At 37.8% G+C, this 25,110-nt stretch overlaps 1 long non-coding RNA gene across 1 annotated transcript in view; it reads right to left on the minus strand.

Moving 5' to 3' along the window:
- LOC116564871 overlaps window positions 1–25,110 on the minus strand; it is a 149,617-nt gene that overhangs the window by 123,686 nt on the left and 821 nt on the right. Inside the window, exons 2-3 of the long non-coding RNA XR_004275140.1 lie at window positions 24,721–24,808; window positions 8,834–8,909 (exon numbers count right to left, since the gene is read on the minus strand). This is a non-coding gene — a long non-coding RNA (uncharacterized LOC116564871). The remainder of the gene's footprint in view (window positions 1–8,833; window positions 8,910–24,720; window positions 24,809–25,110) is intronic.

Raw genomic sequence — 25,110 nt, forward strand, 5'->3', positions numbered from 1 at the left:
ATTGGAGATAAAGAAAAAAATTGTTAGCCAGAGAAAAATCATCTTATCTATAGAGAAATGAGGACAAGAATTACATTAAACTTCTTCTCAAGGACTTCCGCTAAAATGGCCACTCAGAAACTATGAAAACACGAAGTTGAGTTAAATATTTAAAGGGCTGATATATTTGAAAAACAAAAACACCAACCAGAATTCTGTTCTTTGTAAAATTATTCTTTAAAAGTGAAAGAGAAATATACATTTTCTTAGCCAAAAATTGGTGGGATTTGTTGCCAGTATATCTGCCTTGCAGGAAATGTTAAAAAGCATTCTTTAACATCAAGGAGAAGAAGAAGAAAGGTTTGATACTCAGATATACAGAAAGAAAGGAAGAACATATAAGTATAAATAAGTGAAGGTAAAATAGCAATAAGTCAAAGTAAAATCACACTGCTATTAAAGAGATACCCAAGGCTGGGTAATTTATACAGGAAAGAGGTTTAATTGACTCATGGTTCAGTATGGCTACAGAGACCTCAGGAAATTTACAGTCATGGTGGAAGGGGAAGCAAAGACATCCTTCTTCATGAGGGGGGCAGGGCAGAGAAGTGTCAAAAAATAGGGGGTTATGAAACTGTCAGGTCTCATAAGAATTCGCTCACTGAACAGCATGGAGGTAACTACTCCCATGATTCAATTACCTCCCACTGGGTCTCTTCCATGACACGTGGGGATTATGGGAACTACAATTCAAGGAGAGATTTGGGTGGGGACAAAGCCAAACCATATATACATACATACATACATACATATATACATATATACATATGTATCCCATAAGCATGAAATGAATGTCACCAATGATGCAAAAAACTGTAAGGAAGAATTAAAGATAATTTGTTATTATAAGATTCTTGTACAACTACTTATAGTCGAGAAGTTAACTGAGGAAATTAATGAGATATTGCATTGCATCCATTGGACAGCAACAGTGGTGCTGATAGTACGTGTATAAACGTGCATGAGTGTAAATATAGTGCAGTTAGAGTTTGAGACTAGATAAACAATACTTGTTAGGCTAAAAGCTTTTGAAGTATGGTAAAAATATCATGCTATAAATCTTCACAATTTTAGAAAATTTAGTTGTGATGGTTGTGGAGAAAACCATGAAATAATTATTTTCCTACTCAGCAGAAATATATTGGCACTAACAACCATAAAAGTAACATTTATTCTTGAAATATCCCTTCTTATCAAAGTTAAACCTTTCCGTTGCAATGCTGCATGCTTATTAATTTACTGAAATTCATGTTTTTATACAGCTGGGCATATTTTAGTCATATCTTTATTGGAATTCTCATAATTTTTCATAGTTTTTTCTTTTTCTGGCATCAATATATACAGTGATCATGTAATTAATTAATTTCATATATATATAAATGCTGTTTATTTGGAACAAGATCCTATCTGAATCTCTGGAAAGAAAGAGACCAAGGGGCAATATTTTGTGCACTCAAGAAGCTCACATTTTAGTGGTGAAGACAAACAAATAACAATGATGGAATATTGAAAATGTTATTGGAGCACAGAAGAGAATTACATTCACTCTGTTAAGGGTTTCTGGAAGAGGGCTTGGTGTGAGAACGCTATACAAATGAAATATCACAAGAGCCAAATTTTAAAGCATAAGACAATTTTAATAAGAGGTTTAGTAAGGGAAGCTCATTTCATCAGAATGAACTAGGTGAGCAGAAGTGGGAATGCACCTTGCTTAATTGGGAAGAATAGGTAATCCAGTGTAGCTAGAATGGGAGCAAAACCAGTGGCTGGTGCAAATAAGTTAATTAATAAACAATAATAATTATTATTATTATTAAATTTATCGCCAACACTTTTATGATGCGTATGATATGCCAGGCACCATTCTATGTCTTTCTTTCCTTCCTTCCATGCTTCCTTTCTCTTTCTTTCTTTCTTTTCTCTTTCTTTCTTCTTCTTTCCTCCCTCCTTCTCTGCTTCCCTCCTTCCTTCCTTTCTTCCCTTCTTCTTTTCTTTCTTTCCTCCCTCCCTCCCTCCATGCCTTCTTCCTTCCCTCCTCCCTCCCTCCCTCCTTCCCTCCTTCCTTCCTTTCCTTCTTTCCTTCTTTCCTGCCTTCTTCCTTCCTTCCTTCCTTCTTTCTTTCCTTCCTTCCTTCTTTTCTTCTTTCTTTCTTTTTGAGACAGAGTCTTGCTCTGTCACCCAGGCTGGAGTGCACGATCTCAGCTCACTACAACTCCCACCTCCCTGGTTCAAACAATTGTCCTGCCTCAGCCTCCCAAGTAGCTGGGATTACAGGTGCATGCCACCATGCCTGGCTAATGTTTTTGTATTTTTAGTAGAGATGGGGTTTTGGCATGTTGGCCAGGATGGTCTTGAACTCCTGACCTCAGGTGATCCACCTGCCCCAGCCTCCCAAAATGCTGGGATTACAGGCATGAGCCATCAGACTCAGGGCAAATCTATTTTCTTTATATATTATAACTCATTTAAGCCTCAAAACATCTCTGTGAGATAACTAGTGTTATTACCTGCATATTACAAAGAAACTGCAGGACAGAGAAGTTAAAAGTTTGCCAAAGTCTCAGAAAGAGAAAGTAGTAGAACTGGAATTAAAATTTAGGTATTGGATTCCAGAGCAAAAGCTATTAAAAACTTACACAATATTTCAAGTAACTACATATGGAAGAAATTTTTACAAGATCAGTAGTTACCATTGAAAAGCATATACATTTAATTTGTTTTTCTATGTCTTTGGCATAAATGATTCCCCCAGGAAAGCAGTTACTCGTAAGTACCATCCCAATACAAAGGCAGAGGCAACACAGATAGTAACTGATAAAAGCCCTAAAACTTGATGAACCTGTTGTCACTATTTTTTTTTTTTTTTTTCAGAATTGATTATTGGGCCGGGCGCGGTGGTTCACGCCTGTAATTCCAGCACTTTGGGAGGCCGAGGCAGGTGGATCACAAGGTCAAGAGATCGAGACCATCCTGGTCAACATGGTGAAACCCCGTCTCTACTAAAAATACAAAAAATTACCTGGGCATGGTGGCACGTGCCTGTAATCCCAGCTACTCAGGAGGTGGAGGCAGGAGAATTACCTGAACCCAGGAGGTGGAGGTTGCGGTGAGCCGAGATCACACCATTGCACTCCAGCCTGGGTAACAAAATCGAAACTCCATCTCAAAAAAAAAAAAAAAAAAAAAAAGAATTGATTATTGGTTTTCATTACAAAAAGCTGTAACTCACACGCTGTGAAAGAAAGACAATGTTAAGCTTAGCCCTCTGTTAGGTGGTGGAGTTTGGAAGTTACATAGTTGACAATATCAGCTGCTCCTGTCACTGTGAAAATGCAAAATTAGGAAGATTTTAGGCTTTTACACAACCATAAAGCTCTTATGGGCAAATAGTTTTATTTAAAACGATTTAAACCACTTTAAGTTCACTTACCGATGTATTTCTGAGCTCTGGCCTGAAGCCAGTATCTTCCCAGTCCTAATTTAGTCCCTAGTAGAATTCAAACTTGAAATTTAATGTTCTCAATTAAGCTAACCCCAATTTCATAAGCCTCTTTAGGGACTTAAAGAAAGCGGTCCTCTATAATTTTTTTTTTCTTCACAGCTATGTGTGCTGTACTGAGACATTCACAGGTGTCTTTCCAAAGAGGGATCTGGTTAGCCTTGCTAACCTAAAGTCTCGGCCGGGCGCGGTGGCTCAAGCCTGTAATCCCAGCACTTTGGGAGGCGTAGGCGGGTGGATCACGAGGTCAAGAGATCGAGACCATCCTGGTCAACATGGTGAAACCCCGTCTCCACTAAAAAAATACAAAAAATTAGCTGGGCATGGTGGTGCGTGCCTGTAATCCCAGCTACTCAGGAGGCTGAGGCAGGAGAATTGCCTGAACCCAGGAGGCGGAGGTTGCGGTGAGCCGAGATCGCGCCATTGCACTCCAGCCTGGGTAACACGAGTGAAACTCCGTCTCGAAAAAAAAAAAAAAACTATGAAACTGACCCTAAGAAACTGCATTTACAACACTTTCATCGTTGCTTGTGTCCTTTAGCTACTTTTGTAATTACTTAACTACTCCTTCTTGCCTGAGAAAGTCCAAGCCCAAGATCTAAATTTCTAGCCTTACCACGACTTCAGGCACATCAGTATAATGGAGATTTCCCTCGAACACTGTACATATTCTTTCTTTTGGGATTTATGAACGTTCTTTTTATCTGTAATATTGTTCCTCATTTCTCCCATCACAAGTTTGTCAAAATTTTCAACAAATTGCAGGGCCCAGCTCAAATAACATTTTTCTCCCAGAAGGGTACTTTTTTCAACTTTATATTCAAAGCATTTTTTTAAAAACCTCAAAGAAAGCCCTCACTGAAGCCCAGTTGGAATTCCATCATCTGGTACAATTAATTAGCATGGGTGCTCCTTCCATCTCAACTGTTACCCACCCCTGTGGTGACTCACATTGCTTGTACAGAAACTTTCTCTGCTCTGTATACAGTGGATGCTTCATAATGGTATTCAGTATTGAATAACAATAATAGATATATTGAAATCTATGGCTTTATATTTGAGGCTGGAAAGAAAAAGGAAAAAATAACAACCCTAAGTCATAAAAAAATCAGATTCAGAGCATGACTCTACCACTAATCATATAATGTCAGACAAGTAATATTGTCTCTGGGTCACAGAAGAATGATCTGTAAGATTTCTTATGAATTTAGGATTTGTCATTTTATAATTTCCCCCAGAAACATCACGTACAGGAAGTACTGATTACTTCAATCCTTAACTCCAAATCCAGCTTGAGAAAATTCTGTTTTAGATGATGATCAGTGAAGCCTCATATACAGGGTCAACCAGTAAATCTACACAGTAGAGTCTGACATTTTCTGATACTCCAGGAACTATGAAGAATCACACATGCACTCATTCTACAAAAGAATTTGAGTATAGATTGAGAATAAAAACTGTATTTCACTGACAAAAAAACTGAGGTCCAAAGAGGCACATTATTTTCTCAAGTCATGCAAATAGCTACTAGCCGAATCCAGGCGCTAACCCAGAGTTTTCATCTCCCAGGAAGAACTTTTCTAAATGAACTAAGAATTTAAATATTTAGCTGAGTTAAAAAGCTGAGATAAAGGTAATGAAGAGGAAAAATAATGGAAGAAAGATTGTGTTTAGAGCTTTAGCTAGGGTACGTAAACGTAGTGGAAGTATCACTCGATTTTTTGAGAGGCACTGTCATTGTATAAGAATTGCAGTTCAAACACACAGGTGGGAAAACATTTTACATTTTTTTATTTGTATAGGATTCAACCTAATGTATATGTTGGAGTCCCATTTCACTGGATAGTAGAAAAGTAATTTGGTCACTTCAGGGTTCTTCTCCTTTCCTTAGGTTTTCATGCAAGTTCCAAAGGCTTTATTTCATGCCAAGACACCAGTAAACGTCTGAGTTTCTACTGCTATGTAATTATCCACTGAAATATCCACCACAAATGTAATTAATGACCCTAGGTCCATCCCTCCTTCTTGTAGTCAGTGAGTCCTTTCTCTGCGTCTCCTTCGCTTCCTTCTGCATCTCCTGGTGCACGACGGGTCATAGGGGACTCTGAGCTAAGTCCTGGTTTGCATAAGCCATGCAGTTATTCCTGAACTGGGCTTTGATCCCTGCTCAGACTTTCCTGGAAAGCAAGGCACGGGCCCCTCAGCCCCGGCTAATTTTTAAACTTACATGATTTTCTTGTCCAGAATTTTGGTCTACGGTGGAAAAAGCTTCAGAGGAACATTTTCAGTATCTAGAAACTTTTCAAGGTCAATGAATCTTTACATATTCATTGCGTTGGGACTCAGTTCTCTTCTCAACCTAGGAATTTTTAAAAATTTTAATGATAGAAAATTTCAAACGTACAAATATGAAGAAAGTATATTATAATAAACCTCATGTGCCCACCTCCCAGCTTCAGCAATCATCTACTCAAAGCTAATCTTGTTTTAATTAGACTCCCACTCATTCCATGCCAATGTACTGTTGAAGCAAATCTCAGACATTTATTGTTTCAATTTGTAAACATTAAATAATCTATAAATAATAAGTGTTTTTTTTAAATCACACAATACTGTTATCAGAAAAAAACATTAATTCCTTAATATCAACAAATGTCTACTTAGTATTCACATATTTCACACTTCATTGAGTGTCTAACAAATATTTTACTTTTAAAACAATGTGTTTGCTTGAATTAGGATCCAAATAAGAATGATTTATTGCTATTAATTGATATATCTTTTAAATTTATTTTCAGTAGTCAAAGTTCTTTATCAATCTTTGTGCTCCACCCTCACCCCTAAGATCTTTTCTTGAAGAGACCAGGTCATTAGTCTTGTAGATTTTCAGGAAATCCTCATCTGGACTGTGGACTCTTACATAAACATACATGTCAGATATCTTCCAAATTTTTCAAATTCCTTTTCATTGTCATCTATATAAGTGTGTGACACAAAAACCTTAACTCGGATTGTCTAAACACAACAGAAACATATTTCTTCACAGGAAAGTTTAAAACAGATGTTATGGATCCTCTGAACAGTGACTCCCCTCCATACAATGATTCAGGAACCCAGGATCTTTAACTTTGGTGACTCCCCTGTGTCTAACATATGCCTTTTAGTGTTTACCAAGCAGATCTTCTCATTCCAGTCAGCCAGCAGGGGAAGGAAAAGGATAATTCATAATTATCCCATGTGGGAGAATTTTTTTCTGTTGTTTTGTTTTTAATACACCGGATCTGAATAGGGATCTGGATAGGGAGGGGGCATAGTACTTCTACACATATTCCTGGGTCACACTCAACAGCAAAGGAAGCTGGAAAGTAACATTTAACTGTGTGCCAAGAGGAAGAAGAAATGGGGTTAGCGTAAAATTGGCCAGTCTCTGACCCTCTCCAAGGCCTATATTTTTGAAACTCAAAAGACAAAAAGAAAAAAATAGACATTTAAAAATCATCTTGCTCTATTATCTCTTTTCTTAATTAATAAATCTAGAATTACCTAATTTGTCAGGGCAACATAATAGTGTTACAGAAAGCACTATGTTTAGAAAAGAAAAATGTCAGTTACAATTTCAATTGTTTTTATTTTTTTTTCCTACCATGAAATGTAGTAGTTTATAAAACAGGCCTGTAGTTTAGGTGGATTGAGTTTGAATCATTAATCTACCACTGTCTAGCTGTATAAACAAGGTAAATATAATTTTTCTGAACCTTGTGCCCTATATTTACCTGGCACTAATAATGTCTTAGTTTAAAATTTTGCAGTAAGGATTAAATGAAATAACATAAGCAAAGATCTTAACACAATGCCTTATAAAATATAGAGTCTCAGTAAACTTTAGGTAATAAGAGCAAACAAATGTGAATTCTCTAACTGCTAAGCCATTTGCCATTACTTTAAGCTTTGTGTTGTATACCAAGCCTCTACATAGTTCTAGCTCATTTTCTCGATGTAGTTGTCAAAATGTATCTGCAAAGTTTAGGATATCTGTCTCCTCAACCTGAATATTGAACAACTAATACATTCAGAAGCAGCTGAGTTAAGAAAACTATAGAAAGACATAAAATGTATGTCACTTAAAATAGTACAGAATACACTGTGTGTATTATTCATACTTTATTTCTTTTAAAAATAAATTAGATTGGAATATTTTTTAACTGCTGTTCTGATTCTTGTTTTCTGTTTTGTTCTGCTTTGAACTTATCAGTCTTTTGCCTTAAACAATATGTACAGCTGATCTCCAAATGCCCGGAAATGAGAATCTGTCAAGGTAACTCTCCCCTTTGTTGCCAGGCTGAGGGATCCAGCTGGAAGTAAGAGCAGCTGCTCTTGGTGCCCTAGTTTGGGTCACTTCAAACGCAGCTTTAACTTTATCCTGTTTTAAGTGCAGACATTTCAAGATCCCATGGAATGGGACACGACCCATCTATTTTATATTTGGATGCTACTTTTACTGGAGATAGACTGCAGGGATAGGGGTAGGAGGAAGGGGAGGATGGGATAAGAGCCTGTTGGTGCCAGGTCAATGAGATCTGTATTTTTAGAGTACCTTTTCACATCCAAGAATGTGTCTGCTCTCTCTCAGTATTCTCAGTTGTATAAGGCCTTCAAAAGTTAGGTGGCAAAAAATAGAGAAGGAAAAGAAAAAGGAAAAAAAAGTTAGATGATCTTTCCCTTGAGTTGAAAAAAGGTGAACCTGTTGGGAATTGGGCCCATCCAGCTTTGTGGATGGTTGACTCACCTTAAAGAAAAACTTTTCTTCCTAGGGTGGAAGACAGCCACCATTTCTCTGCTCTACTTACAGTCTATTTTTACATTCAGGAAGTAGAGTTATTGCAGAATCATGAGAATTGGAGATGGAAAGAATCTACAAAGCAATTCATTCCAACTAGAGGCCACTTGAGAATCTTTAGTCTGCTCGCCAATGGTGGTTTGGGCCACCACATTCCTCTCATTGTGTGCTGAACTGATTTCACCCAAAACTAAAATTCTGTCAATTTCATAAACAAAATCAAATAGATATTTAACAATCTATTCACAGTTAGATTTCAATGAATTACTTCCCATAAATGAAACTACCTTTCTGCAGTTATTTTCTTTTACAGGACAGATAACTTTTAGTAAACAATGTCCAAAACCACTATATATTGATAAGACTGAGCGTTCAAAATTAAAACACAAATTTGATAGGAAGTACACAAACAATACACAATGAGACAAATCAAAAGGTCAGTGACACAGATCATTCACCCTTTAAGATAATGGAATTCATCTTGTCATTATCATCCTGAATATCCATAAAATAGCCAAAATTGAGTCATGCTGCCTGAAAATCAGAAAAAAATGAAATCTCTAAAAAGGCCTCATAATTTTACTAATGATAAAATAAAGACCCAGAGAAATTAAGGGACTTGCTTAAGGACTGCCAGAAAATTATTGGTAAAAATGTATTCCTCATTGACTCATAAACCAGGGCTCTCTGCACTTTAGAATACTATTGTCAATTTATTGCCTAGAAACTCAACAAATACCTGATTAAAATTTCCAAGTATTGGCTGGATGCGGTGGCTCACACCTGTAATCCCAGCACGTTGGTAGGCCAAGGTGGGCAAATCATGAGGTCAGGAGTTCTAGACCAGCCTGGCCAGCATGGTGAAACCCCCTCTTTACTAAAAATACAAAAAAACTTGCCAGGCATGGTGGTGCACACCTGTAATCCCAGCTACTTGGGAGGCTGAGGCAGGAGAATTCCTGAGCCCAAGAGGCAGAAGTTGCAGTTGTAGTGAGCTGAGATCATGCCACTGCTCTCCAGCCTGGGCAACAGCGTGAGACTCCATCTCCAAAAACAAAAAAGAAAAAAAAATTCCAAGTATTGTTATCAATAGGATTTGGTACATATCTGGTGACTTGTAAGTCCCTAAAGAGCCTATGATTGAATTGTTTGTGATGAAATAGTTGAGATTAAGTAAGCTACATGCTCGAAAATACCGTTGACCTTAAGTGAGTTATAGGAAGATAGGCTCTGAGGATGGAAACCAACACTGCAATGTTTTAGTGTAATTCTCTGACTGAATTGTTGGGTGAATTATGGTCATTACTGGACTTCTCTAAAATAAAGAAATTTCATCAAATAATTTCTAAGGTCCCTCTGAGAGCTCGACTAGTTTACCCAGCAAAGCTATTATTGCTCAATAGGCACTTATTGAAATTGAAAACATTTTGCACATATGTTCACTGAAAGATTCTTTCATCATATTAAATTTAGAGCATGCCTTTCATTGGAAGACATTAATGAGGAAATGTTAATAGGCATACTGATTTCTTTTACAAATGACTATTTTCTATACTACTTTTGTGAAGTTATGTCCCCATGCTCTAGAATAATAAGTGCATATATTTAGTTTAAAGAGGAGTTGAAGACTTGAAAAATAATATAACAAATAAGTAAACTCTACATTTGCCAGGGTTCTCATGTGAAACAGAACTAAGAGGGTGTGTGTGTGTGTGTGTGTGTGTGTGTGTGTGTGTATAAATAATAAAGAAATGTATTATAAGAAATTAGCCCACACAATTATGGAGGCTGACAAGTCCCAAGAACTGCAGGCTGAGTCACCAAGCTGGAGACCAGGAGAGCCAGTGGCGTAGTTTCAATTCAAAAGTTGGCAGACTCAAACCCAGGAAGAGCCAGTGTTTCAGTTTTAGTCTGAAGACAGAAAAAAGCCAAAAGCCAATATCTCAGTTCAAGGACCACCAGGCAGAAAGAATTCTGTCTTACCTCTGGGGGTAGAGGCAGGCAGTCAACCTTTATGTTCAATGCAGGCCTTCAATTGATTGGATGAGCCCACCCACACTAGGGAAGGCAGTTTGCTTTACTCACTCTACTGATTTAAATGTTAATCTCATCCAAAAACACCCTCACAGAAATACCCAGAGTAATGTTTGACTAAATATCTGGGCACCCCATGACTGAGGCTTTTTACTCCCCCAAAACTTAAATATTGAAGACTTATTGATAACATAGACAATCGATTCACATATATTTTGTCTGTTATATGTATTATTTACTGTATTCTTAAAATAAGCTAGATAAAAGAAAATGTTATTAAGAAAATTATAGAGAAGAAAATATATCTACTATTCATTAAGTGGAAGTAGATTATCATAAAATTTGTCATGTAGAGTAGTTGAAGATGAGGAGGAAGAGAAGCGCTCCATCTTGCTGTCTCGGGATGGCAGAGATGAAAACAGGTAGAGGAGCTGGAAGAGGAGGCAGAAGACACAGGCACACTCTGTGTAAGTTTTATTTAAAAACATCCACATATAAGTGGTCTTGTGCAGTTCAAGCCTGTGTTGCTCAATGACCAACTGTAATTAAAATCTGTGTTTTGGTGATATTACCATAATATCTGTGTGAGCTAAGCAAATAACTTAGCAAACTTCATATTTTCATATGAAGAATGAAAATAATGATTACTTGGCTACCTCATAGAGTTATTGTATTAAACAAATGAAATAAAGGGTATGATTCTATATTATAGACTGTAATTGGCTCTAAAAAGTGAATTATTATCTAATGAAATTTTTTATCTTTTTTTGGTAGTTACCACTTGGCAACAGAAAATATTAGGACTCTACAAAAAAAAATAATAAATTAGGCTTACAGGAGTGCAACAGTCATTAAGAAGGATTTTTTTTTAACCAGATATGACACTAACCACTTCCCAGGAAGATTATCTAGTAATGTGAGAAATCAGTATGATTGAATTGAAAATTTCACCAAGCAGTTCATTAATTTCACATATTATGTCATTTCCCCACTGCTATCTGCATGACTCTATGCTACTTATCCTGAAGGCTGGTTTTGCTCAGAACATGGATATGAAAGAAAGAACACAACACAGGGTCTAGTTGCCTTCATTCTGTTTCACATCATTTCTTCTTCTATATTGATTCTCCTTCCTGTACCTGTTCTGGCTGAGTGCCTTTTCTACTACTGGTGAAATTAACGCTTTTCAGGCTGCCCCTCTCAAATTTCCTTTAGACATGTTATTCGCTGAATACATCCTCATAGGTTGATTTATTAATGCATATTGCTTTCATTATCCTAGTTTCTGCCTCAAAATCTTACACTTTCTATTTTTGCAGTTACTTCAGTGAAAACTTGAAAACTCCCTAGAACCCAGCCTGAGATCACTATGTATAATATGTGAAGCCACCATATAGGAATCAAACATTCAATGGAATCTTCACATATCTATAACTTAGATCCACTGAAAACAGGACATTGGGAATCATCAGGTCCACTTTTTTTTTAACTTAAACATAAGTGAGAAAAGAGAAAGAAGAAAGAGAGTGAATGAGTGAGAAGAGAGAGAGAGAAGGAGAAAGACCAAGATAGATATGGAGAGAAAACATGTTCTTCAAGGTCACTCAGCTTATTAGTGGCAAAGCTGAAATTAGAACTTCAGTTTTCTGACTCCTAATTTAGAGTTCTTTCCACTGAACTATTCTGTATCCTTTGCTAGTGCTAACGTTTTAAATACTCAGGATTGTTCCATACCTTTAAATGGTTGGGTGCAAATTCCGAGGGCCATTAGGCTTCTTCATTCCTCCTCGGGTCACCCTGACACACAGCCCCAAGCCTCCCATTTTCAGACAATCCCAGGGACCATGAAAGGTGTCTGTTATTGACTACGTGTACATTGGTTACTACAAGTATCTACAGTTTTAAGGAGTCACCATGGATCGCATTTCCCCGCAAGCTGCACTGCAATAACCCAGACACAACACTGACAGCTGTGGAGTAAATAAATAAAAACAGAGTATTTTGATCCTAATGGTGGGGTGGGGAGGGGGGTGGGGGGTGAAAGGTTGGGGACAAGAAGAGAGAGAGGCAGACAGAATGAAACAGCCACAGCTGTGAAAAGAACAGATGCTGGCCAGGAGAGAGGGCAAGAGTGAGAAGGGGAGGAGAGAAAAGATCAGGGTCCCACCAATGTCAGAAATGTTGAAGCTCTTGGAAAGGGATACACATACTTGGGACAGGTGGGAAGTGTTTACATTAAAACCAGAATATCAAATGCCTTCCTAAATGCTGGCCACATCATTCAAGACCCAAGCTGACCCAAAGGAAAAAGCTGAAGTCCTTGCCCAGAAAGCCCATTACAGAGAGAGCGTCCAGAATTCTTTATATTCCATTCAAATTACTGGCTATCAGCTGTGTGTTGCTGGCTCTCAGCTGTGTGCATCAACACATCATGCTGTATTCCAGTGGCTCTTAAAGTGCAATCCTCCTACCAAAGCCTCAGTATCATCGAGGAAATTTTGACAGGAATGCAAATTTGTATGCCCCATTCAGATGTACTACTGAACCAGAAACCCTGAGGGAGGGACCTGAATTCTGTTTTAACAAACCTTTCAGGAGCCTCTGATGCATGTTTAAGATGAGACCCTCAGCTTTCTGTGCATGATAGCCCTTAGTTATCTCAGGAGTCTCCATAAACCCATCACCCCCAGTCCAACAGGCCTCCGTTTGACTTTATACCTTGGTCTGTCAGGGTTCTGCAGTATTCATGCCCTGATATTACCAACCACCAGTCTCCAAACAGGGCTAACAGAGGCAAGAGAGGCTGTGCAGTTTCTCCAATAGCTGGGGCAACAGAGCAGCTGAGCCTACAGTACAGAAGCCCGTGAACCCAACACATAACCCTGACCAAAGACTGACCCCACACAAGGGCGGTGGCCTCAGTCTCAAGGCCATTTAAAATAGCCTTCTGCAGTGTCTTTCATTTAAGGAATGCAAAACATTTCCAGACCATTAAGTTATTGAACTCAAGCACATCAGTATCTAGAGATTTGGAAAATCTGGCTTGGAGGAAATTCAGTTTAACGTGAAGAAACACTTATTCTCTACCCCTTGACATTTTTAGGTGTCGGTCATACAGAAGCTAGGCATCTAGAGTCTCAGTTTCCAATCATATCTCTTCTACTGATCCTTGACCACTGGATAGTTACTTTTACTCTCTCATATCTTCATAAAATGAAGAGCTTGATTAGAGAGGATACTTAAGGTCCTCTTTTTTTTTTCTTAGCTCTAACAGATAATACCTTTGCAAGGGGAACTGGCTTGTTAGTAAAGCCAATTTGAGCAATGAATTGTGTGAGTTCTACATTCAATTTTCTGTGTGGCCTGCAGAGATTGGCTCAGTAGTCTCCTTTTACAGACATGCACACTGGTTTCCAAAGGACTCTGGTGGTTCACTCTGCATGAAACAGCACCAACATATCAATCACCACATTGGGGAAAATCGACTCAGTCCTTACTGCTTTGTACCCAATAGTGTTATGGCTCCAACTGCAGAGAAAAAAAAAAAAAGTGGCAACATTATTATTAAGGAAGTTGTTTTAGAGATAGACTAGAAAATAGTTTCTAAGTTCAGTAAATCATCTTTTGATTTCCTGGGACTTTTCCCACTAGATTCTGCCCTTATGTTAAATATCTCAACACATCTAAATCAAGTCTTACTTTGCCAAGGGATGCAACTCTTAAATCATAGAATGTCATATGGGAGAAAGAGAATTATTTATTTAGTTATAACTCTCTGTCAGAATCTGTGTTAGATACTTTGCTTTGACTATCACTTTATTTCAGTTTTTTACATTGAGGAAATCTAGTCATACTCTTCTCATTTCACCAGTGGAAAACCAGAATTCTTAAGAAAGATATCTAAGGTAACAGATTACACCATAAATTAGGTACAAATGTAGGACCAGACAGCCAGTCTAGTGATCTTCCCAATCTGCCTTTATCATTTTCTTGATATATACATATATATGTATTTTTCTCTTAAAGGCTCATTATGCTTCCTGAAAAGTTTAAAAACAATACACAAATAAGAAAACATTTAAAAGGAAAAAAGTTCTTTGGATTTTTTCATTCCTATTGCCCACTATAAAAATAACTGCATTTTAAACTTTGGGAATAATGAAATTCTCCAGGATAATTAAGATGTAGCTCAGAAAATTAGCAAAGCAATTACTCCACAGTAAGAAATCCTGCTTGAACTTCCAGAAAGGCCATGCTCCTTCAGGAGCATGAGAATCAAAGAAGCCAGTTTGTAGAATCAAAGCAGCCAGTTTGTAGATACAGAGTAACAGTACTAGTAAAATGTGTCCATTGTTTACTGTGAGTCAGCCACTGTGGCATTGCTTAATTTAACCCCGAAAATAATCCACCGTGAGGAAGTAGGAACTATTATTATTGCCACTGAAGAATAAAGAAACCAGAAAGGTTACACAACACACCTGAATTCAAACAGCTTATAAATGGAAAATGTAGCCTAATTAGAACAAGCTTAGTTTAATTGTGGATCTAAAGTTTCTAATCTTTATTCTTTACTCCCTCTGGGAACAGAAGGTGATAATTAATACCTACACAGTCCTTCAGAGTTTGTAAATATTAGCGCCCTCTATCTGATTTAATCCTCATAAAAATGTGAGAAGGTGTCACGGTAAGAACTGTTACACCCCATGTAAGAGATGAAAAAACGGAGGCCATGTGAGGGCAGGGAGCTGCTCTGGATCTTACAGGTTTCAGTGCAGAAACAGAATTCTGAGTTCTAGTACATTGCATTTTGGGTTACAGCACAATGACAAAGTGTAGCTACTAAGTCAGGGATCACAGAGATGTGTCATAAAGCCTCAGTCCATGTCATAGGACAGAAGGCTATGGGAGAATTCTCAGCTTGCTCTGAGAAAGGTGAAAAGGGGCAGGGACAGTTCCTCAGGTCGCAGCAGTAGTGTAATACTCATGCGGTCTCCTCTTATCCCTGAGTCCTACATGGATTGGAATAGATAGTGTGGCTTTAGTTACTTCCAAATAATGGAGGAGGGGAGAACAGAGCACAGAAGACGGCAGTTTCTCCTGGTATCTGCAATTAGGTTTTCTTCTTTGGCTCCTTTTTTTTTTTTTCTCCCTGTCTATAAATGGCCCAGGGAATCGCTAAGCACTGGTTTTTGCTGATTCCACTGGCCCTGGGCAGTCCATTTTAAAGGAGCAGTCAGGGCTCTCTACTTCACATTTATCACAGGCTCCTCAGTGACAGGGACCATAGCTGCCTTCCCTGCTCACTCCCCACCACCAAGTGCCACACCATCCTTCTATACTAAAGTCTCTCATCACATTCTTCTGGCAAAACATAACTCATGTTCTTATAAGTACACATCACTTTTTTCTCATGGTCTGCGACAGGGTCTTACTCTGTTGCCCAGGTTGGAGTGCAGTGGTGCAATCACCGCTTACTGCAATCTCAACTTCCCCGGCTCAGGTGATTCTTTCACCTCAGCCTCCCAGGTAACTGGGAGTACAGGCCTGTGCCACTATGCCAGGCTAATTTTTTTGTATTTTTTGTGGACACAGGGTTTAGCCATGTTGCCTAGGATAGTCTTGAACTCTTGGGCTCAGGTGATGCAACTGCCTCAGCTCCCCAAAACGCTGGGATTACATCCACATCACATTTTAAAATACATTTCAAAAATACAATATAAATAACTAGGTTAAATTTAACCCTTAATGGGCATTGATTTTTCTATCATGACAGAAGTCCTCTTTTTATAAGCAAGTTTTACAAATACTGGGACCTTGCAGCCTTAATAATAAAACAAACAAAATATTTTTAAATAGCCAAAAGAGAAAAGAAGTATTTATAGAAACACAGTTCTTGAATTATTCAAATGCTAGTTGAATTGAAAAGTTTGCATTGATTTTCAATGGAAAACAACATTATTTTACAATTATTCCACTGGTGCCTTAAAATGTCAAAGATCCATTCTTTTACTTTTTTTATACGTCCATATTTATTGGCTGTCAAAACTCTATATTTTATATGTTTATATACATGCCTGCACACACACACACACACACACACACACACATTTGGACATGCATGCTATCATAAAGTGTCAAAATATAATGCACAAGCACTAATCAAAAGCTAAAAATGCAGGGGCTGATTATCAACTTCTCTTTTCTATTTATATGACCTTGAGCCTTGAACTTTGAACTTTTAACACATCTGGTCTTTGGTTTCCATGTCAATACAATGGATATAATATTCCTCAACCCTGCTTCCTTTACTACATCACAGAATTTTTGTAAAGATGAAAAGGCATCATTTATATTGAATAGCTCTGAAAACTATACAGGATTTTACATCAGGCATTTTATCATGGTTATAGTTATTTCTCTTTTTGATATTATCCTGCTTCATACAACGTGAATCTGCCATCGTATTAGAGATGTCTGTTTTCATGACCAAGAAATCTATGACTATTTACCTTTCTTTGGTGATTACAAAAATCTTTTTGTTATTATTATTTATTTGCTCAGTTACTTGTGACTTGCTACTATTGTGTCATTGTTTGGACAATTAGGCATGCCAAGCAATAATCTTATTAAGAAGATTCAGATTATAATTGTGTATTTATTTATTAGTAATTAAAGAAGTTCATATTTCTTTTTATTCATCTTTCTACTGTGTTGTGAATTTTGTTTTTCATTGACAATATTGTGTTCAACACTTTAATCTGAATTATTGTTCCAGTTCTCCTGGGCTGCAGCATACAGCACCTGATGGTAAAGATAACACAGATACATATATGGAGAGAGAAAAAAAGAGAGAGACAGTAAAGGAAGCAGGAACTACTAGGGGCCATCTTAGATGTCAGCTTGATGCTTGTCTTAACCCACTAAATTAGCAATCAGACATATACACATACAAAAGGTAAAATAATACCCAATGCCAACAAAAATTAAAATAGTTTTACTTATACAGTGGTGGCAGCTGGGGAAGTCATTTCATCTCTCTGAGCCCCAGTTTCTTAAAGTTGATAAAATTTCTTCTTAAAATAATAAGATTTATCTTATTAAAATTTATAAAATATTATTTATCTTACATTAAAATATCTCCTTTATATGCCTTACAGGTTGCTGTGGGGAATGATTATGACAATAACTAGGAGTCCGATAGATAAACTGTAAAAAGTGAGAGAATTTGTTTCATGAATTTGTTGGCTCTGGTGGTGTTTACAGGTAGACCTAAGCCAGGGACTGGGGCTGGCATTCACAGTCCGTGAATCATCATTTAAACTCTCATCCATAAAGCAAAAGACAAGCCTGAGCTACTCTGATTTGTTGTGGTTTTATGCTCTTTAAAGCCACACCCACCACATAAAGAAACCAACAACTTACGAGAAATTTATTTAAAATGCTTATTCTATTGAGTATGGCAACTTTAGGTCCAACCCTTTCATGATTAGACCAGGTTGATTTTGTTAACAGCTTGTCTTGGGTTTGCAAAATTGCCCTTACATGACCCCAGTGAGTCTTAATTCAGCCTCAAACTTTAATGAAGACAGAAAGCTTACGCATTCGGGCCAAGAGCCCTTGTTCTTACCACCTCCAATCAGCACAACTTGGGCTCCCAAAGCTACACAAAAGATGTTAGTGTTTCATCAGTTTAACCACCAGGCAGAGGCACCCAGATCTCACCCTGGACTCATTACCATAACCCAGCTTAAGAGCACAGAGACCACAGAGCTAATGCTGTGTGTGCTGCACAGGTGCTGCAGTAATCCTCAGCTTCAGGATCACCGTAGGGCCAGGGAAATGTTAAAAAGCACAAGTCCTGGGGTAGCTCTAGGGGAACTGCTGGAATGTTGTTTATCTTCAGACGGCAACAACTGGTCCGGGATTTCACAACAGGAAGGTCTGTCCTGGAGCTCAGACATTGAAGGCTTAGAGAAGCAAGGCCTGAAATAACCCCCCTTCCCCTTTAACTTTCATCTCCCCACCCTGCTGAACCCCCTCTCCTCCCAACACTTCAGATTAAAAAAAAAATACAAAGCACAGGCCGGGCTACAACCTTGAAATAGATGTAGATTTCTGAGTAGCTTGCAGTTAACTTAATACTCCAGCTGAGATGGGAGACAGCCTGATGCAACAGGACTCTAGGTGTTAGGGAAGCCAGAAATCAAGGCCTTCTTTTATTGTTTTAACCCCTTGCTTTATAAAAATTACCCATTCTTATTCATCTGTGGTTTTAGTTCCAATATTTTCTCTCTGAGCTCTTGTATGAAAGAAGGAACTGATTATGATTTAAATTCTAAAATATAGGCAATGCCTAGTGAGTTTAACTCAGCACCATGTGATTTGAGGGAGTTCGTTTTACAAAGTCCTAATAAATAGCTCTATGATCTTGCACAATCAATTTACCTCTCCAAAACTCTGTGCCAACAGTTAGAGAAATGACAATAGCCTATATTTTGATCCATAAAATGAGGCAGTTCTATGACCTCTGGGGATCCTCTGAATCTCCTTGGCAGAGAGCACAGAACTTGGAAAAATCTCAATGGTTGTATTCCTTAATATGGTGGAATAGAATTGTTGTTGAGAGAGAAATATGTATATACCAGATGAGGGGGATGTTTCTGAGCTTTTGGGAGGTAATAATAGGGAAACAGGCTGGGCTTATGCCTATAATCCTGGCACTTTGGAAGGCAGAAGTGGGAGGACTGCTTAAGCCCAGGAGTTTAAGACCGACCTGAGCAACACAGGGAGATCCCATCTCTACAAAAAGTGAAAAATTAGCCAGGTGTGATAGCATGCACCTTTATTCCCAGGTACTCAGGAGGTTGAAGTGGAAGGATCACTTGAGTCCAGAAGGTGGAGGCTGCAGTGAGCTATGATTCTGCCACTGCATTCCAGCATGGATGACAGGGTGAGACCCTGTCTCAAAAAAAAAAAAAAAAAAGAAAAATAGGTAAATATTGTTCTGTAACGTTTATGATCGGTTCTCGTCACCTCAGCCGCTTTTCTACAGCCTGCCTCAAGCTGGCTCTTATTTCCTGTAAAGTAGAGACAAGGAAGAAAGCTGGATCCGACAAAAAAATTGTTTTTTCAGGAACTGTCAGGATGAGGAAGCACTTCACCTGAAGATAGATAATGATTCTTCAAGAAAAATGTAACTACTTCATCCCAGACTCTTTCTTGGAAATATTTAACCCTTAGTGAGCACTCTGGCAGGTCACAGTACACCTACTTCTGCACAAACTGACGAATGAGTTTATTTACTTACTCAGCAAGCAACTACCATGTCCTGTACTCATGACAAGAGATGAACAACGCTCAGTTTGCACTCAGAAAGGCACAGAAAGAATAAAGGTGTAAAAAGTCAACTGTAATATCTGGCAAAATAAACTGCAGGTGTAAGTAACGGGATAGTGATAGAATGCAGAGAAAAAACAAGCAATTCTGACTCTAGGTTTCAAGAAGACTTTCATAAAATCAATGCCATTTGATCTCCACTTTAAGGGGCAAGCAGAAATGGATAAGGAGACTACAGATGTGAACAGATTTCAGCTAAAGTTGACGCAGCAAAAGCAGAAAACTGTAAAAGAATTTGTGATACATGTGGCAAACAATGAGTAATTATTTGAGATCATCATGGACTGCTGGCCATATCCTTACCAAAGCCTCTAGAAAGACTTCTACTTTCAAAGGAAAGTACACCTATGAAATTTAAATATTCTTTTTAGGAGCAGCATGGTGGGGCTGTTAAAAACATGGGTCCTTGGGTCCATTTCTCTGGGTTTAAATCCTAGCTCTGCCTCTTACTGGTTCTGTTACTTTGAGCTTGTTGGCTAACTTCTCTAGACTTCAAATTTCTCTTCTATAAAATGGTGAGAATCATATTAACTGCTATGCAGATTAAATAATAAAAATAATATGAAATACTTGGCATGATTTCCAATACATAATAAGGTTTCAATATTACTGTTGTTGTTATTCACCTGTTTTATTTCTCTTAGTAGATAGGTGATTCCTAAAAGTCAAGGAATGATCCATTTCTATTTTACTCCCATGGCCCAGAATCTGGAAGTGCTTTTGCATAAAAGTAGAATTTATAAACACGTGAATGAATGTATAAGTGAATGAATGAATAAATAAGTAAAATACCAAATTTCAGATCTGGATTTTCTTAATAGTAGGATTTGAGTTTGATTCATCTCAATGAGCTGGGCATCTGCCTTAAAGCTTTTTTATTTTATAGATTCAGCCAGTATCATAGTTCTGGTGATGTGAGCTCCAGTGAACAACTGGGGAGTGTAAAGACCAATACACGGACAGAGCGTCCTTGGACCCAGCGCTCTCCTATTGCTTAGCCTTTCTCTGTGGAGGACATTTGCTTGGCCTATGACTTAATTCCATCAAATATAAAACAAAAATAACTTCAATGACCACCTAATTGTCATTAATAGTGAACTCATTAGATGTCTCCAAAACCCTCTCTGAGAAGGCATTTGGCTAAAACCCCACTTGACAATGAGATGTCCTAGGATGCCAAAGAGAATTGCAAGAAACAATGACATTTTAAATGAGCCATCAAGTGATTTCTTACATTCTGTTCAAATTCAAATTTATACATGGAAAAGAAAGGCCAAAGTTGGCAACTCTGAGGTAATCAAAACTTTCAGATAATTACAATGTAATTTCAAATACATATATAGATAACTAGGTTTTTTGGATAATAAACTGGAGAATATTCAATTTATTATATTGAAAACATGGACTCCTTCCTAAATTTTCATACAGGCCAGCTAACAAAGTTTAGCACCAGAAAGAGTAAAAGGTAAGGACACAAAAGATAAACACTGTATGGAAAAATGAAACTTTTCAGAGGAAAAAATATAGAGCACTATGAAAATATGTTGATGCAAATATATTTGTACCAATGGCCTTTCATACTTGTTGGGATATTTCATATGATAGATCCTAAAGAGTAGAATAACTAAGCAAAAAGATAATAAACATTTTAAAGTTTTAATAGGTATTACCAAATTGTCCTTCCAAATAACTGCAGCCAGTTACACTTAATGATTTGTGTATGAGGGACCTGACACTCAACAGAGTCTACCAGATTTTAAAGAATTCCCTTAAAATAATAATAATAAAAGAATGAGACATAAATTGGAAAAATCTACCTTCATCAGCAGGTTATAGATCAACAAATTTTGGTGTAACTGTGTGATGGACTACCACTCCTCAATATAACAGGAAAAAAAAAAACACTGATATATACAATAGGGATACACCTATAAGAATATGCAGAGCAAAAGAGGCCAGACAAAAAAGAATATATACTGTATAATTCCATTCATAGGAAATTCACTATTCATGGTGACAGAGATCTTGGGCTTGAAATGAGTATAGATTAACTACAAAGGAGCACGAGGAAACGTTTTGTAGGGATAAAAATGTTCTAGATCTTGACTGGGGAGGTGGTTACGTGAGTGAATACATTTTTTCAAACCTCCACTTATATCTCCATAAAGTTAGCTGAAACAAAGGGGATAAAATGAGAGTTGGGAGGGTGTGATCGCCAGGATTCATATGTGGTTTGGGCTATAGCTGCCCCTGGATCCCAGTGTTTTTTCCCATTGCAGCAATTTCTTTTAGATTACTTGTATTCTTCACTTTTCTAAAAGCTGAAGTCTGAATTATCATTTCCATGCTTTAAAACCTTTGAATGTCTGTCCCAACTCTCAGGACAGCATTCTATCTCTTTGGGTTAGCACACGAGATTTCTTATGCTCTGGCTCCATCCTACCTGTCTGGCCCCATCTTTAACTCCTGACCCCCTAGATCCAAACAATTTTCCCCCCAGCCAGCCTGAAATACTAACTCTTCCACAATTCCATGTTCTGCACCTTAATACATGAATCTCTTTCTTCCAGACGCAGTCCTTCAGCTTTACTTCTTTGTCTAATACCTAATTGCCTCTGAAATTTGGCCTATATCAACTCTCTGAAATCGACCACTACCAACACATCCCATCACATATCTAGCCTAGCACATAACACACACAACATTCTTATTTTTGGAGTCTTGGAATTTCCCTCCTACTAGGAGCTCCTTGAAAGCAGGACACTGCCCTCATTAACTTATTTTCCCATAGTGACTAATATAGCACCTGATACACAGTGAATAGTAAAAAAGCAATTGCTACGTGAATGGATATGAAATGTTAAATTTCTGGGAGAAAAAAAATGACTGTGCAAATTGCAAACTCAAAAGAAGGTGATACGCAACTGAGGTAAGATCCTCTTGCTGAGACCTTTATAGGTCTAACGGCATCACTATAGTTTTTTCATTTGTCCAAAAGTGTCTGAGGCCAACTTAAGGGACTGGAGACTGTAATTTTACTGTGTGGATCTCAGCTGCAATCCCGACACATTTGCATAAGACAGTAATCACCGCACTGTCTCGCTGGTAAGAACACTAATATTTTGGTCCTTCCAGACAGACTCAGCAATGTGATTAGGAGCCATTTGAAAAATGATACCCCACAGTAAAATGAAGCTTTGTGGCCTCTTCGTCAATCCCAGCTTCTGAGCCTTTAAAACCTCCTTTAAGAACATTTTTTAAATTTCCTTGAGTATGTTTATTAAAAAGTAAGAATAAGAACTCTCTTCTGAAACTACCCCTACCTGCCAAATTACCTGTTATTTATTTGGGCAATATTCAAGTCCCTGTATCTAGAAAAAACCTGAAAATCTTTCTATCAAGTCAGCCAATGAAAGTCTGTACTAAATTACGTGGGCAGTCATTCTTCTTTGCCAAATGCATATAAACAGAAAATGACTTCATAGTTTTATCTTCATTTTTGGTGTTCCCCATTTCCTGCTGAGCCTTTATACATGGCATTTGTCTCAGTCAGTGTTTTCTCTGTGCCATTTTTACCGAATAGAATTGCAGGTTTGGGCAGGAGCCTGACACTGGGCTCTTTTTATATAGTTCCCTGCGAAATGGCTATGAGATTTCTGTTTGAACACTCCCTTGACAGAGAGCTCACTAACTCCTAGGGGCAGCTCATCCTATCTTTGAACAATACTGGCTATTTTACCTTGTGAAATCATTTTTCCTAGAGTTTCTACAACATTGGTCTGAATCTATCCTTTAGGACCACAGAACAGAAGTAGAATCTCTCCTCCATGCCAGCTCTTCAGATATATACAGATGATAAAGATAATTCCATTGGGTATACTCCAATACTCCAAATTACTCCCTTATAGAAAGTGATTTGGGCCATGCCCTTCTGCAGATTTCTCTGATTGTCAATATTACTCAAAAGTCTAGTCCCCGGGTCCAAGAGCTGCTATCCAGCTGCGTTCTAATGAAACAAAAAAGGGCAGGATCATTATATACCTTCCCTGTCCGTTAAAATGAGCTCCATTCCTTCTCAGTTAAAATGAGCTCCATTCCCTCTCAGTTAAAATGAGCTCCGTATCGCTTTTGTCTCACATTTTCCATTCTGCTTTCAAATTTATCTTTCAGTATATTCTTTCGTTAAGCTCATACACTCATTTTACTGTCTTTCCATTACTCATACTATTAAAAAAGTATACCACATACGATATCTACAGTTCACAAAACATAGATATACAAAGAAAATTATAATACATTTGCATATGATATTTATTTAAGCCTTATTCTGTCTGGAGGCAGAAAAATAACTTAATTTTTGCAATTCTTGGTAACCTGAGTCATTTTAAAATTTAACTCTGCCAATTTATTATTTCCCTTTTGTCTTCTTTGCAAGAGTGCTTTTAAGCTCTGAGAGGCTTGCATTACATTGCGGGGAAGACATCTGGGCCTTAGTTGCATCAATACAAGCCAATACTTACCAAGAGGTTTGCATTTCTACTCAACAAAATCAATGCCCATGTGCTTCACTGCTTTCTCTCCTCACCAATGCCTTCACTTGTACATAAGATCCCACCTCCTCTTGAAAATAAAATAGACATCCCATTCTTAACATGTTCCAGATCAATTCCTGATATCCCATAACTCCAAACTTCACCTTTCTTGGTCTTCCAAACTTTATAAGTAACAACTATATTATTCTAGTTGCTCAAGCCTAGATCGTGAAGTTATCTTTGATTTTTCTGTTTTTTGTCATGACCTATATTTATCCTCTCCTGAAGTAATGTTAACTCTAGCTTCCAAAATAATCCAGAGTCCAATCATGTATATTAATCTACACTGTAGCACTCTGATCCAAGCCACCATTGTATTTCACCTGGATGATTGCAATAGCTTCTTGACTGCTATCTCTGCTTCTCCCTTGACTCCTACATGCTATTTCACTCAGAGCATTTAAAGTGACCCTGCCAAAAAATAAGTCATATTATCTTACTCTTCTGTTCAAAATAGTTAAAACCTTCCCATCTCATTGTAACAAATGCCAAAGCCTGCAATGACCTGCATGTCTCTACATGGTCTAGATGCATGTGACCTGTCTGACTTCAACCTCCTCTGCTCACTCCTAATTCACCACATTGCAGCGATACCTGCCTCTTTGGTTATCCCACACTTTAAGCACATGCCTGCCTCGGGGTCTTTGCACTGGTTGTTCCCAGGTAGTCCTGTGGTTCTTTCTTTCACTCTCTTCAGTCTTTGCTCAGTGAGA

This window comes from Sapajus apella, unplaced genomic scaffold (assembly GCF_009761245.1).
Source record: "Sapajus apella isolate SASKATOON/1434 unplaced genomic scaffold, GSC_monkey_1.0 scaffold38, whole genome shotgun sequence".
NCBI classification, from domain to species: Eukaryota; Metazoa; Chordata; class Mammalia; order Primates; family Cebidae; genus Sapajus; species Sapajus apella.